General features: G+C 38.2%; 1 protein-coding gene across 5 annotated transcripts in view; it reads left to right on the top strand.

The window, feature by feature from the left end:
- fat1a (FAT atypical cadherin 1a) overlaps window positions 1–15,755 on the top strand; it is a 202,425-nt gene that overhangs the window by 61,467 nt on the left and 125,203 nt on the right. The gene's annotated exons all lie outside the window — the stretch shown is intronic.

Raw genomic sequence — 15,755 nt, 5'->3', positions numbered from 1 at the left:
GACTAACTGGTTCCATATACTTCAAAGTCATCCATTCTTGCCATCCAACTGTCATTTTATTCAAATGCGTAGCCTTGACTTTGTCTGTCTGTCTCTCTTGCGCTCTCCCTAGCTCTTCCATTTAAAAGACATACTATACCACTTTTCTGTTCTTTAGGATTATGTTCACAACGTCACATTTTGCCACATTATACTCTATTTGCTAATTTCCCACTCAACCTATTTCCCCTCGAAGATACTATTCTCCTCACTACTTGCCTCCCTACCTAAATTTGTGTCGTCAAGTTTGACATCGTCAGCTATTTAAACAAAAATGTTAGCTGGCTATTAGTAGCCTCAAGGAATGATAATTTTTGTTACTCATCTGTCTGTCATAGTGCCAATGCACAGGTTTTATTATAATTAATGCTACAATGCTTGTCTGTGAGGGTGTGATCGAGTATGACGAAGGAATATTTATAGGATAGGAATCTAACTGTTCCTAAAAGTGGATCTGATTTACATGTTGGAATTTTCAGAACAAGTTCAACTGCCATGTTGGTAAAATTGCTCCTTTTCCCCACCCTCCCAAAACTCACTTTGGGCCCTTACAACATGCGTTTCAAGGTTTCAACTCCATTCATATAATCTTATAAACACTCAAGAAACTCAATGCTCTAGAGTAATTATCCAAGCTGTTAAGGTTTTAATGAAGATGAGTTTTTGATCTCCCTGATTTGATGTAGCAGCCTCTACATTTTACATCTTATATCAGATGAGAAACCAAACTCAAATGTTCACAGAACACAGCTGAAAGTATGGGAACTAGAAGCCAAAAACAGTTTGTTTTTGCAAAATGAATTTGTGCTCACTGAGGGAAATGCCTGTTGACAGGGAAAATGAACACAAATTTGCACCAAAATCTATATTGAGCATTGCAATGCCCCACATTCGGCTGAAGTCTGTGCTGAATGTTACACCGTGTCAGCTTGTGGTCAAATTCAACACAGACTTTTATGGTATCTCAAGGAACGCAATTAGATAAATGATTATCTGCATCAAAGCTGTGTGCATATTTTCATTCTTGATATTTGAAAGTTAGCTAACATTTTTTAATGATTAACACATTGAAGGTTTTAAGCGAAGATTTGCATGAAAATCTCAACATGACACTGATTATATTCAGTTTGCGTTCAAGTGAGTTAGGACTACACTCCAAGCAGATTCTTTGTTTAGAATTAAATAGGCACCCAATATAGTATCAGACATTTTGCATTATTGTTACAAGTTAAAATTGCCTCCAAAAATTGAAGTTTAATAATGTCAGAAGAAAACTTAAATGTATAATCTGACAAGCGCAGCATTCTGCAAATTTTCCTTAATACGTATGTAAAGAACGAATGAAAATGCTCATGTAAAGGAGGACAGTTGAATGTGCTTTCTCCTCCAGGATTATTTGTTCAATTGATGTATAATGGGTATTCTCTAGCTTTTGGATAGGGACTCTAAATCTGAGCAGTGAACTGCTTGAGGGTCACTTTTTTAAAAAAATGTTCTCATCAAAGTTTTAATGAAATGCAGTGGCAGGATGTTGCCCAAATGTGTAATAACAGTTAGCTCATGGCTGATGTAATTATTTCGTACTTGTTAGATTTCTTGACAAATTATGTAAGTAGTGATTTAAAGAAGAGCTAGAAGATATGAATCATAAGCATGCATCATTTATGGAAGATTATTTAGTTTTATTGTAACTACCATACATTACAACTGACTGGGTTTTAACTTGCAGAATGTTTTTTTGTCTGCACACATGTGCCCTACCAACTATCTAAATACAATAATGTTTTGAATTAATCTTCCTTCAAAATTCAGTCTGATCATTTTGCCTTCTGTAGAAAATGAGTGGTTTACTGAGATTATTTTCGGAAACATTGGTTGGTTAGAAGTGATCTACTTAGTATTTTTCCATGCTAATTGGCTTGTATGATACCACTTCAAGGCATATCATATACATCCCAGCCTTCTAATCTGATGTGCACGTTTGTCAGCCCTTTTGCTGGATACCTTCGCTTAATTTCTCAACCATGTGGTCTCCAGCAGCTCTCTTTTAGATTGAACAAACAGAACATGCTATTTGAAAATTTACACAGTGACATGTGGGTGGTCCCCATAAGCTTCCATAAGTTTTCTTCAAAATAAAAGTGGAATTTCCAACTTAAATCTGCTTGCCGTACATTTTTGCCTCTGGTGAATTTTTATGATTTTATTTTATGAGGATCCAAGGTCATTGAAATAGGAAGAAAACACCACTAATTGCTGCTGGGTTTTTGGAACTCCTTAAAGCTAAAGCACTAAAGGAATTTCTTTTGCTCTTAGTTGTTTGGTTTATGACTTTTTTTTCTGTCGTGAAAATATTCATTCTTCCTCGGGTAAAATTCTATAATCATTCATGCATAAATGTAGGTATTCCAGCATATAAGGCTGTGAATGCAGCCAGTTGTTACAAACTATCCAAACACCTTTCAACTGATATCACATGACAGAACTGAAGATCAGTAATGGTGGCTAATACATCAGGCTTAAGGTGGTGAAAGTTTTTGTCACAACTTAATTCTTTCTCTTGGCAAGCTCAGTGAGTTGCACATTCATTGAGAATTGAAGATGGGAGCATCTGGTCAATGCAGCCCAATATTGTCCCAGATAATGACTTTGCCCTATAGACTACTGGCAGTAGATGATCTATTTGAGTGATCCACCTGAGTGCTTCTCAACTTGTTACATCCCTAGTAAGGGCAATAGATCCCTCATGACCAGAAGTCTGACACCACAAAAGAACTCAGAATTAATATGACATTATTGAGACTATAGACATTTTTCTGCTTTTCCTCAGGTAAATGTGATTAATTTATGGGTGTTAATTTTTTTATATTAGTTAGGAATTCATGCTAGAAACAAAAGTAGGGGCATTTTAGGGGTGGTGGTGGCCTAGTGGTGTTATTGCTAAACTAATGAGAAGAGTTCAGAGGGATATGGGCCAGGATGCAGGTGCAACTAGTTTAGTTTGGGATTATGTTCAGCATGGACTGGTTTGACTAAAGGGCCTGTTTCCATGCTCTCTGATTCTATTAATCCAGAGACTCTTCTAATTTTCTGGGAACCTGGGTTTGAATCCTACCATAGCAAATGGTGAAATGTGAATTCAGTTAAAATCTGGAATTAACAATCTAATGATGACCATGATTGTCAGAAAAAAAACCACCTTAGTTCACTAATGTCCTTTAGGGAAGGAAATCTACCATCTATACCTGGTCTTGCCTCTATGTAACTCCAGATCCACAGCAATGTGTTTGACTCTCAACTACCCTCTTGACAATTAGGGATGGGCAATAAATACTGGCCTGGTCAGTGACTTCACATCCTGTGAATGAATTTTGAAAAAATTAGAAAAACAATGCCACACAAAACTGCATTTTCATTTAAATCGCAATAAGTTGAATCATGAGGCCTGCCTTCAAACATACTTCTCATGAAAAAGAAAGCAGTGATGCAAATCTGGTTATATGGTGTCCCATGAGTGGTGGGGCTGATGGTTGTGGTCTATTCTATGATACAGTGACAGCTCTGGCATTACATGTCACTGATTTTGTGTTTTGGATGAGTCTTGGACTATCTGCAGTTAATGGATCATGCTTTAAATGCCAGTGCTCCAGATAGTGGGGTCATAAACTTGGAAACTCTAACCAGTAGTTGGGATGAAATATTTATCAAAACATGCTACTAGAATGCTTTGAAAGCTCAAAGTGGCAAACCTCAATATTTTTTGATTGGCTGTATTAAATTTTAACACTGATATTTGATGACATTTGTGCTTCAAATTTAATTGAACTGAAAAAGCTTTACAAATTGAGCAGAATTTTTTGACTGTCATGTTATGTGAACGCAAGTCTAGAAAATGCTGCTTTTGTTACCACATGAATACCATGATATACTTGTCTGAGATTTCTTTAATTTGAATATAGGCATTGACTAAAAGCAGGCTAGTTCATGAATTTAAGTATAGGAAATTATGATGTGATACCAATTGTTTTCAACATTTGTCTCTCCCTGTTGCAAGCAATTATTTCCAAGCAATACATAATTCATATTCAAGATTTTGATGCATTATTCATGCCAGACCTTTACCACATGAATGGTCAGTTAGAATAAGTTCAACAGCATTTTGCCATCTTCAGTGTCTACAGAATGTCATTGTTATTAGTCTATTGATTTTAAGTTCTGTTTTATCCGAACTTGATTAGGAATCCCCTTTTAGAAATTATTTGGTGATAGCTTTCAAACGGAGTTATGATGTGCATTCAGTGATCTGACTAAAATTATTGATGCTTTAAAAAGACTTGAAGGAAAAAAGAACTTTTTAAGTAATAGCAACACTTGTTTCTTTTGAATCTGAGGATATGAAAGACCACTGTATAAATGTTCAAATATTGATGGATTGAAGTGAAATATATCAAGATTTTTTTTGGAATTTATTTTTGAAATTTATATCGACTGTCAGTGGAATGTATATGGTCTTGGTTTGAAATCAGTGAAAAATGAGAGAGAGATTTCTATCCTTCTTTGGCACCAGATAATCTTAAACAGTGGGTTAGGTCAAATCTTTCTGTTGAGTTTTTGGTGCCACTCATTTAGACTGGATGGGGGTGTGTGATACACTTAGCTTTCAGGTTTTACCCAGTTACAAGCTTTTACCTTTTTAACATGAAGGACTTAGAAGTGATTTATCTCTGTTGTTCCATTGCATGATGAAAGTTTTTAGCTAATTGAGTCTTCCTTCATGTGTTGCAGTCTGCATCAACTCTGTGTACTTAGCCTATTTAGGCACCTGTTCACACAGGCTTTTTCCAATTTATTAGCATTAGGTTTTTAAAAATGATTGCAGGACATTTTGAAAGTTCTGAGAATGTTAATTTCTAAGAAGAGGGATAAGACTGCACTTAAGCATATCATTGAATTTGTGAATCTGGATTCCATGTGCTTTTAGGGTAGCAAAGAGGATCTTTGTATTTAATGAAATATGTCATGTTCATACAGGGGAATATAAAGGATTTTTTCATTCATAACTCCATGTAAACATGCAACATTGCATATCCTTTATAGTATAAGTTAGAGACTGAATAGTGTTGGTTTCAGCTGTATGTTTCCTACTACCCTGCACACCGTTTTTCATGTTGTACACTGGTTGTTGTAAAAATTTTTAAGTGACATTAGTAATTACTAAGTTAGAAATTTAGAGCTAATTGAGCAGTCTTTTTGGCACACAGTGTTGACAATCTTTTCTCCCGAGGAATTGGGTGTAGCTGCCAACCTAATTTTTTTTAGTCCTTATGATGTGAGAAGAGATGGCCTTCCACTCTGGGTAGGAGCTGAGGTCTGAAAGGTGAAACTTTTGTGTATGTTATCTTACTGTAAGGGAAAATGGTGCTAAGGCAACTAAGGGTAGTTTAGAAGGAAGACTAAGTAATTGGTCTAAGTTTTGAGGAGAGGAAGGGGTCATAAAGGAGCTAGTTCCACAGCGTACATCCAAGGTGACTGAAAGTACTGCTATTAGATGTGAGCATATGACATAGGAGTGGAAGCAAGGCTAGAAGAAAAGAAAATTGGCTTTGGAGGCCAATTTCGGATAAGTGGGGAACGCAAGGCAGTGATATAGTTTCGTAAATATTACAGACACAGTTGAGAATTTAAGTGCAAGAATGGATAATTTGTATTTTAAACCATGAAATACCTAATACTGTTGGAGGTCAGTCAGACAATTGTAATAGATTGATAAAGTTTGGTGCAGTACAGGAATATGGCAGCACAGTTTTTGATCATTTGAGGAAGGTGCAGGCTGGATTATTGGATCACAACAAGGAGGTGACCAGAATAGTCATGTAGATATGAAAAAGGCATGTTTGAGGCATTCACTAACAGAACTACCATGAATAAGGGTGAAGCTATTGTTTAACTTCCTGTCATTGTATGATTATCTTTCTTTGCTATTTCTACTCATCACTCATTGTTATGTCTTTGGCCAGAAAGGTTGCATGCTTTGGAATTTCTCCTTAATCCATTTTGGCTGTCCTACTCATCCTCCTCAAAAGTCCCCAGAGTTGTGGAGATGGCATAGGGAAGTGTTTAAGTTCTGATTTGACTAACTGCTGACAGAAACTTTTGCAAAGGCAAGCTGTTTGGAGTAGTCAGATCTTATTGGCAGGATTCGGTATACAGTACTAGTAATTAGACAAAGTCAACCATATACGTTAAATGTTGAAATAACTGTTGTCAAGGTCTTCTCAATCTTGCTTCTGTTTCTCTCCATGTTTTGCCAGATCTGCTGAACATTTCTAATAGTTTTTGTAGATAGTTGGCAATATGCAATAAAGGGTGTTTTCATTCTGGTGCCAGTTGTCTCCAATGCAGCTGTCTTGTTGAAACTGGGATATTTGATGTTTTGAAATATTTTTTGCAGCCCATAATGTTGCAGTTATTTTGGGTTTCTTTCCAGTTTGTGTTCACTTCTTGAACACTCTAGCTTTATTTCTATTTCTCAAATCTAATTTTGGAACAGTTCAGATTTGATGATCCTTTGTAATTTTCCAGTTACTGTGGTGATTTATGTTGGATTTCTGCCTTTAAAGAACTTGCAAGGGAAATTTTGTGCTTTGCTCAACAGCAAATTTGCCAAGTAGGATTAAGCTACCAGTGACAAAATAAAATTATCTAGGACTTTTGTCCTTCCATTTCCAACAGGAATTTATTTTTAAATTTGCTTCCAATGGTCATGTTGTAAGTATTTACCAATCTTGCATTGTGTTTTTTTTTGCTTTTCTATGAATCATCTTTTTCACTTCAAGTATGTGCTTATTGCTACTTTATTACCCTTTGATAACTCCCCATGTCACCATCCTTCATTCTTGATTGTGACTGTGAATATTAGAAATTGACAACAGAGAACAGCATCTGAGCTGTGTATGGTCTTTGATGAATAGATCATTAGGAACATTGCTCTGAGTCAGAAGGTTGTCACTTCCAACCCTAACCCTATCACAATCCCAAACTTGGGCATGTCATCTAGGCTGATACTTCAATGCTGTTCTAAGGGAGTAAGTACTTTGTTCCCAGAGTGCCATCCTTTGAAGCAGACAATAAACTGAGACCCTATTAGAATAGTCAGATAGATGCAAATGAACCCATGGTATGCTTTGGGAAAGAGCCAGTGGGAACCTATTGTGATGTTCTGTCAAGCACTTACCTCTCAAACAGATTGATTAATCATTGTGCCATTGCTGTTTATGGATCTTTGCTGCATGCAGGTAAACTGCCATATTTTCTGAAATAACAGTTTGCTGTGAAGCCCATTGGGTCGTGCTGGGAATGAGAAAGGTACAATGAATACGCGTTTGCTTTTGTTTTGAGTGGAACTTGCTTAATGTTGAACGCAGGCTCTTGCTAATTTTCTATCCCTTAATTGTAGTGCCTTTGGGATTCTAGTCAACTCATTTCATACAAATGGGATCACTAACCTGGATTTGTTAGCCCTTACTTAACAGCTTATTGATTTAATCAGTTGAACCGTAAGGGAAATGATTTGTGGTTTGAGATTATATAAAAATAGTTCAACTGTATGTAGAGTGGTTCACACACTGATATCTTCAACCTTTTGGTATCTGAAATTAATATTACTTAATTTGCAAACACATTTTCATGTTACTGGTAAATATTAATAAGTCAATCTCTCAATGTTGCTGTTATATTTTCATGTTTGCACTTTAGTTTTGTATGTTTAGACAAGAACAGCCTCAAACATAATGATCCAGTTTCCACAGTGGGTACAAATTGCATGAAAATGTACCTTTTTTAAGAGATGTAAGAAGGATTGAGGATTAACACAGTACAATTACTTTAGATTCTAGCTGCCTGAGGGATTTTCCAGGATGGCATTTTGCAAAAAGACATCTTGCTATGCAAAGCAATGTCATCAACAGTTGAAAGGTGAGGAAATTGCTGTGTTGTGTGATCCCATGTCTGACAGTCTGTCTCAGGAGGTAGCAATGGCTGGAATGGAGCCCATCAAAATTGGGATTATAGACTGAGGGAAAACAAACAAAAGAACTGCGGATGCTGTAAATCAGAAACAAAAACAGAAGTTGCTGGAAAAGCTGAGCAGGTCTGGCAGCATCTGTGAAGAGAAATCAAAGTTAACATTTTGAGTCTGCTGCCTCAGGAATTTCTCTTCACAGAAGCTGTCAGACCTGCTGAGTTTTTCCAGGAGCTTCTGTACACTTGATGCAAATCATGACTTGCATATACAATGGATAATTCGTATGCGTAGGTTCAGTCTTCCAATGCTTGAACAAACCACTGCCCATTTTTGAATGAGTGTTCAGCACTTCAGTGTTCCTGGTACATCACTGAAATTGCATTTTTTTTGGCAGTATCTGTGATACAGCAATATTGTGAGATTTGCTTTTATTATTTCATGAGATGTGCATATCTAGAGGAGCAACTTGGGAGATGGGAGAACAGAGCCCATTCAACCGAATGGACTATGTGCACTGTAGTGGTTTAAAAAGGCATTTAAGATCTGGCAATAAATGCTGGCCTAGCCAGTGATTTCCATTTCCCACAAATGAATGACAAAACAATTGTCATTGCCTCCATTATTGGTGGTACTTAAATTAAAAATCTTGACCGAAGAATGGTGTATGTTTTGATTTGATTATTATTGTCACATGGTACAGTCTAAAATTTCATTTTGTGTACAACTTGGGCAGATCATATCATACAAAAGATGATAGAACAGAGCAAATGTTACAGCTACAGAGAAGGCACACAAAAAGCAAGTTCAACATTAAATTCAAAATTTGAGAGATCCTTTCAGAAATCTAATAACAGCAGGTATATGGCAATGTTGGTCTTTATATTAATGTGCTGTTCTGGCTCAGTTACAACATTTTAGGTTCAAGTCCAATGATTGGTTCCAGTGCAATACTGAGGAGAGTGTGTTGCATTTTTTAAGTGTTAGCCTTTTGGGTTAGTTTATGTTTGCAGAGATTTTATATCATTTGTATTGTCTTCAAAGAGCTATCTTACTCATACTGGCTATGATCAACCATATCTCAGCTTAAGGCTGATGCCATTTATCAGATTTGCAGTAAGTACCGTGGAATTAGATGGGTCGCGTCCTCTTTGTGACATCTGTTTGCATATCCATTTTGTAAGTCAGTGACAAATTTAACTCTAAATTAATATTGGTTAACCTTTCCTTTGGCAGGTGATCTTAGTTCCATAGATTTTGCTTTATGTTTAATACAGTGGGTCCACGGTTTACGTACATCTGACTTATGAACACAATCCCATATGTGGTTGTAATTTTAAAGACCCAACATATGACCATTTCCCATGATTATGCACAACTGCTTTCTATTGTCCTGCTTTGTGTTGTGATCTGTGTACAAATCGACTTGTGGACTGCCGAACGGAACCCCTTCGCAAATTGAGAACTGCCTGTGAAGAGAAAAATCAGGGGAGGTTTTAGTTGCTTTGTTTTTGATCATCTTTTGCAATGATTATTCAATGCTAACTATTATATTAGAATTCCATGCAAAATCAAACTCTTTACCCAAGCAAACAGTTATGCTTCTAGTAGTTCCAGTAATTTTATTTTAGTATATTTTGTCTAGAGTTCTGGTGCAGAAGGTGCATTTCACAGTGTGGGGAAGATGTGGAGGCTTTGAAGAGGGTGTAAAAGAGGTTTACCAAAATGTTCTCTGGATTGGAGAGTATTAACTGTAAGGAGAGGTTGGATGAACTTGGATTGTTTTCTCTCGAATGTTGGAAGCTGAGGGGGTTACTTGATAGAAGTATATAAAATTGAGAGAAGCATGTTGAGAATGAGTAGTTGGGATTCTTTTTCCCAAGCTGAAAATATGTTGCTGGAAAAGCGCAGCAGGTCAGGCAGCATCAAAGGAGCAGGAGAGTCGACGTTTCAGGCATGAGCCCTTCTTCAGGAATGAAGAAATAGAGATATTCCCAAGTAGAGATATTAAATATAAGAGGTCATAGGTTTAAAGTGAGAGGGGAAAAGTTTAAAGGCGATGTATGAGGCAAGTTTCCTATACAGAAGGAATATCCTGCTGGGAGAGGTGATAGAAGCAGATACAATAGCAATGATTAAAGGCATTTAGACAGTCACATCAATGGGCAGAGAATTGAGGGATTTGGACCATGTGCGGGCAGATGGGGTTTCCTGTTCTTGTGCTGTACTATTCACTGTTCAGTGCTTAACTCTTCTTGGCTATTTTGTTTGAACATTGCCAGTTAAGAACTGGAAAGAGGATCTTTGTTACTCAGTTTTTCTACTGATAAGAATGATGGTAGTTTGCTGGGTCGGATCCCACCCTTCGTCAGCTGTCTTTGTGGAGTTTGCACATTCTCCCTTTGTGTGGATTTCCTCCAGGTGCTCTGGTTTCCTCCCACAATCCAAAGATGTGCGGGTTACGTGAATTGGCCATGCTAAATTGCCCATAGTATTAGGAGCATTAGTTGGGGTAAATATGGGGAATGGATCTGGGTGGGTTATCCTTCAGAGGGTCGGTGTGGACTTGTTGGGCTGAAGGCCCTGTTTCCATACTGTAGGGAATCTAATCTGATCTAAGGAACAAGAGTAGACCATTCAGCTGAGTAGACCATGGCTGATCTGTGGTCCACCTCCATGTACCTGCCTTTCGCCCATATCCTTTAATGCCTTTGCTTAACAAAAAATGATTTACCCTCAATTTGAAACTTGCAAATAATCCAACATCCACTGTCGTTTGTGGAATAGGGTTTCAAATAATCTACCACCCACCTACAGCGTGAAAGCAAAAATAAAAGCATACAATGTGGTGAAGATTGGTGGGAAGCCAGAGGATTGGGAAAACCAGCAGAGGTTAACTAAAAAAGCAATCTGGGGGCGAAGATGAAATGTGACATGAAGCTAGCTAGTAATATGAAAGAAGATAGCACAAAAAAATGTTAGCTATCTAAAAGGAAAGAGAGGCAACAGTGGAAATTGGACCACGGGAAAATGAGGCTGGAGAAGAAGTAATGGGGAGGTACTGAATAGATTTTCACAGTGGAAGACAGCAGCAGAACAGCAAGGGAATCGAAAGGAGGGGAGGTGAGTGTTGTGGCCATCACTAAGGAGAAGATGCATGGGAAGTTGAACGGTCAGAAGGTGGTTAATGCATCAGACCAGATGAGTTACATCACACAGATCTGAAGGAGATAGCTGAAGAGAATGTAGGGACATTGACAGTGATCTTTCAGGTGTCAGCGAGGGTCTGAGAGGACTGGAAAATGACTAATGTAATAACCTGATTAAGAAAGGAGGGAGGCAGAAGAATGGAAATTATAGACTGGTTAGCCTCACCTCGGTTGTTGGTAAGATTTTGGAGTCCATTATTGAGGATAAGATTACAGGGTACTTGGAAGTGCATGGGCTGAGTCAGCATGGCTTTGTCATCGGGAGGTTATGTCTGACAAATCTGTTAAAATTCTTTCAAGAGTGTACAAGCAAATTGGATGAAGTGCAGTTAGTTGGTCTATTTGGGTGATTCTGTTTGGATTTCCAGAAGGCCTTTGACTGGATGGTGCATAGGGATCTGTTAAATAAGATAAAGGTCAGTGGTGTCAGGGGCAAGGGACTGGCATAGACAGAGGGTAGGCTGACTGTTAAATGAGAAGGAGTGGGTATAAAAGGGAACTTTATCAGAATGGCTACCAGTGACTATTCCGGAATTTCACATTATACATGAATGATCTGGATGAAGGAACTGAGGGCATTGATACTAAGTTTTAGATGACACACAAGCATGGAGGGACAGTGTTGAGGAAATGGGGAGGCTGCAAAAGGACTTGGCATGGCTAGGAGAGTGGGCAAAGAAGAAATGTGGGCAAGTGTGGGGTTATGCAGTTTGGTAGGAAGAATAGAGGCATAGACTATTATTTACATGGGGAAAGGCTTCAGAAAGCTGAAGCACAAAGGAACATGAGAATCATGAGCCAGGACTCCCTTAAGGTTAATATATGCAGGTTCAGTTGGCAGTTAGGATGGCAAATGCAATATTATCATTCATTTCAAGAGGACTAGAAAACAAGAGCAGAGATATATTGCTTGGTTCAATCAGGCTTTAGTCTTGGAATATTGTGAGCGGTTTTCAGCCCAGTGTCTTTAGAAAGGATATGCTGGTGTTGCAGGGATGCAGACAAGGTTTGCAAAAATAATTCTGGGCATGTAGGAATCAGAAAGGTCTGATTGAGACTTGCAGAATACGGAGAAGCCGGGATGGATTGGATATGGAGAAGATGGCCATGAGGGCCCAGCCTCAAAGTGAATGGAAGGCCCTTGAGATGAAAACTTTCTTCAGCCAGAGGGCAGTGAATCTCTGAAACACATTGCCAATGAAGGCCGTGGAGGCCAAGTGCATTTAAGACAGATAGATAGATTCTTGATTAGCAAGGGGTTTCAATGGTTTAATGAGGTTGGGAAACAAATTGGCCATGATCAAATGCAGGAGTGGACTAGATAGGCGTAATGTCCTAATTCTACTCTATACCCTTCTGGTCTTTGTGTGTTGAAGTACTTCCTAACATCTTTCCTGAATAATCTGGCCCTAATTCTGACTCTGCTGTCTAGTTCTAAAATCCCCAATCAATGGAAACAGTTTATCGTTATTTACTCTGTTTTTCTTGTGAATAACTTGAAGACTTTGATCAGATCACTGCTTAACCATGCAAATTCTAAAGAAAGCAGGCCTAATTTGTAAAAAATCTCTTCACATCTTTAACCCTTGAAGTCCAGGTACTATTCTTGTGAAACCACGTTGTACTTCCTGCAAGGCCAATATATCCTTCCCAGGTTCAAATTGTTTGTCCCTCAAGTTGTGATGTTGGATCTTCACAATCTTCCACTAATGGAGGGCCAATCCTTACCCCTCACTGTCCATGTTCATCTCTAGTTGCTGGGTAGAAGAAACCTGAAAGCAACCTTAATGAGTCCTACCATTAAGGTTGTAAAGACTTTTATGTCCTGGATCTCATGCCTTTTTTGTCCTTCCTTGCACCTCTGCTGCTTCTCATTGTAAAAGGGCTACTAAGGCCAGATTAATACTGATTCCTTTAAAGTATTTGTGGATCGCTGAACTCAGTTGACTGGACAGCTGTTTTGCAGTGCAGAGTAACGCCAACAACAGCATAGCTTCAATTCCCACAGTGACTGAGATTGCTGTGAAAGACCCAACTTGTCAACCTCTCCCCTCGCCTCAGATTAAACTGCTTCCTGAAGGGCTTTTGTCCAAAACATCGATTTTCCTGCTCCTTGGGTGCTGCCTGACCTACTGCGCTTTACCTGCACCTCTCTCTTGACTCTAATTTCCAGCAATTGCAGTACTCACTTTGACTCAGTTTAAGTTACCACCTGCCATTTCTCTGCAGTGAGAGAACAGCCCTGTGTTCCAGTAGGACTGTCATTTTTGCATAATATAATTTATAAAGAAAGTCATATACATTTATTTTACAGAAATACTTAAGATAAAATATCCTAAAAACTTGGCATTCAACATGACAATTTATGTGTAAGGTAGAAGAATTTAAGTGTTTCATGTTTCATGCTGACAACTGCTAATTTCTGTACACATGCCTTTTGGGCTCTATAGTCAGTCTGCTAACTGCACTATTGTTTGAAAGACCCCTTGGGAATCATGATGGGCTATAAAATTCATGCAGCTGTAGGGTATAATGGATAACCCATATCCTCATTTTAGTTTGCTTCTGTGCCCTTTTTGTTGACAACAATTGTTTTGAATGATCTCCAGATTGCTAGCCAAATTGCACAGGAAATATATCCAACTCCCCAACAACTTCCGTGACTTCCTGTAGTTCTAGAAAATGCAGACAGCAAGGAAGCTGAGGTTGAGATCTACATAATAATACATAGTTGGTAGGCAAGATGAAAAATTGCAGTACTTTATTTTAACATTGAAGATGGCTTTGAAGCTGTGGAATTGCTTATAGTATACTGTCTGAAATCTATCCATCGCGATTAAACTATTAATTTCCATCTATGTTGTCTGAAGACTAGCTGCAGTTTCAGATCCAGATAGGAGCTTATTGGATATATTTCATGAAATGTGTACTCCTGGTCTAGAGCTTTACTTGTCACAATTGCATACAGTAGTGGGGAGATCAGCCAGTTCTGGGAGATTTTCTGTTTCACTAAGCATGCCCTGCAGGCGTTTCTGTCACTAAAATAAATGTATGTGAAATTTTGTTGAAATTTACACCTAATGCAAAGAGTCCCAGGGAAAAAAAGGGGGCCACATTGTTATATTTGTGTACCCCTCTGGTATTAATAGAATGTTGTACTAGGGATATACGAGCAACAACACTGAATTGTACTATCTGACAATGACTATCATGATCAGCGTTTGGAAGCATCGCCAGGGTGTTTTTAAAGAACTAATCACAATATCATGCTAAGATACTGTCATGTAAAGGTTAATACATATTGCACAGTGACTTCGGTGAGGCAGGACTTGGAATTTTCATGTAATAAGGACAACCGGTTACTTTTGCATCCAGAGTGAGAGCACAAAGACTTGACTCTGAGAAGAAATATCAACCCAAGAGGGAGCAATTCGCAGTTCTCTTGTGCACTATTAGTAGTTATGCATACAATGTATCTGCAGGGATAGACTAGAATTGGGTGAGTTCTGTTCAGAGCTGTAGAGATCAGGTAACTCTCAGCTGTAAGATGTGTTCAACATTTTGGGAGAAATATTTGGATAAATGTCTTTGTATTCTGTAATTTATACTGATGATTTGCTATAGCCACATGGTCTCTGCAGTAGTTGCTTTTAGTAATTTTGAAATTTGAAGGCAAAACAATTAAAGCCTGCATGTAGAACAAAATGTGTTTGATTTAGAAAAGTAACCCATGCTACTTTATAAGAAGGAATAACTGGGGACCAAACTTTTGCAGGAAATGTAGAAGAGTGACCAAAGATTTGGTCAAATAGCTTCTTATAGAGACTTTTTAAAATGATGGTGAGGGAAGTAGAATCACAGATCTGTTGAATGTAGAAGAAGGACGTTCAGCCCATCGTACCTGAAATGGCTCCCTATTTTGATTTAGTGCAAAAGCATAGCAATGGTGTGGCTGATAGATACTTGTATTTCAGATTCCTCTTCCATAGTGGTTAAGGCAGAAATCACTCAACACCAGGTTACAATGCAACAGATTTATTTGAAATCCCAAGCTTTGTAGATTGAGAGGGAAGCACACAGCACACATAACTTATGGACAGAGTGATCAAGGGCAGTGGGATCAAAAGATCATACAAATCGTGTGAGTGGAGTGTCAAATATTAAGTCTCTGCAAGTAACTAAGGGTGTTAGACAGTGTGAATAAAGTGTCAATAGCTGGATAACAACTGAAGGGGTGACCTATAATCTGCTTAAATGAGCTAGAGAGGTAATTACAGAAAAATATGCAAACCTTTAACAAAAAATTAAAATTAAGGTGATGCTGGTGACAAACCAAATGACTGGTACAAACATGGAACAAAAGTCCAACAGGTCCAGCAGCACCTATGAAGAAAAGCCAGAGGAAGGGTCACTGGACCCTTAAGGTTAACTCTGATTCTTCTTTACAGATGCCACTATACCTGCTGAGCACCATGAGCAATCCCTGC

This window comes from Hemiscyllium ocellatum, chromosome 1 (assembly GCF_020745735.1).
Source record: "Hemiscyllium ocellatum isolate sHemOce1 chromosome 1, sHemOce1.pat.X.cur, whole genome shotgun sequence".
Lineage (NCBI taxonomy): Eukaryota > Metazoa > Chordata > Chondrichthyes > Orectolobiformes > Hemiscylliidae > Hemiscyllium > Hemiscyllium ocellatum.
Note: the sequence above shows the minus strand (reverse complement) of the source record. Positions and strands in the feature narration are given on the sequence as shown.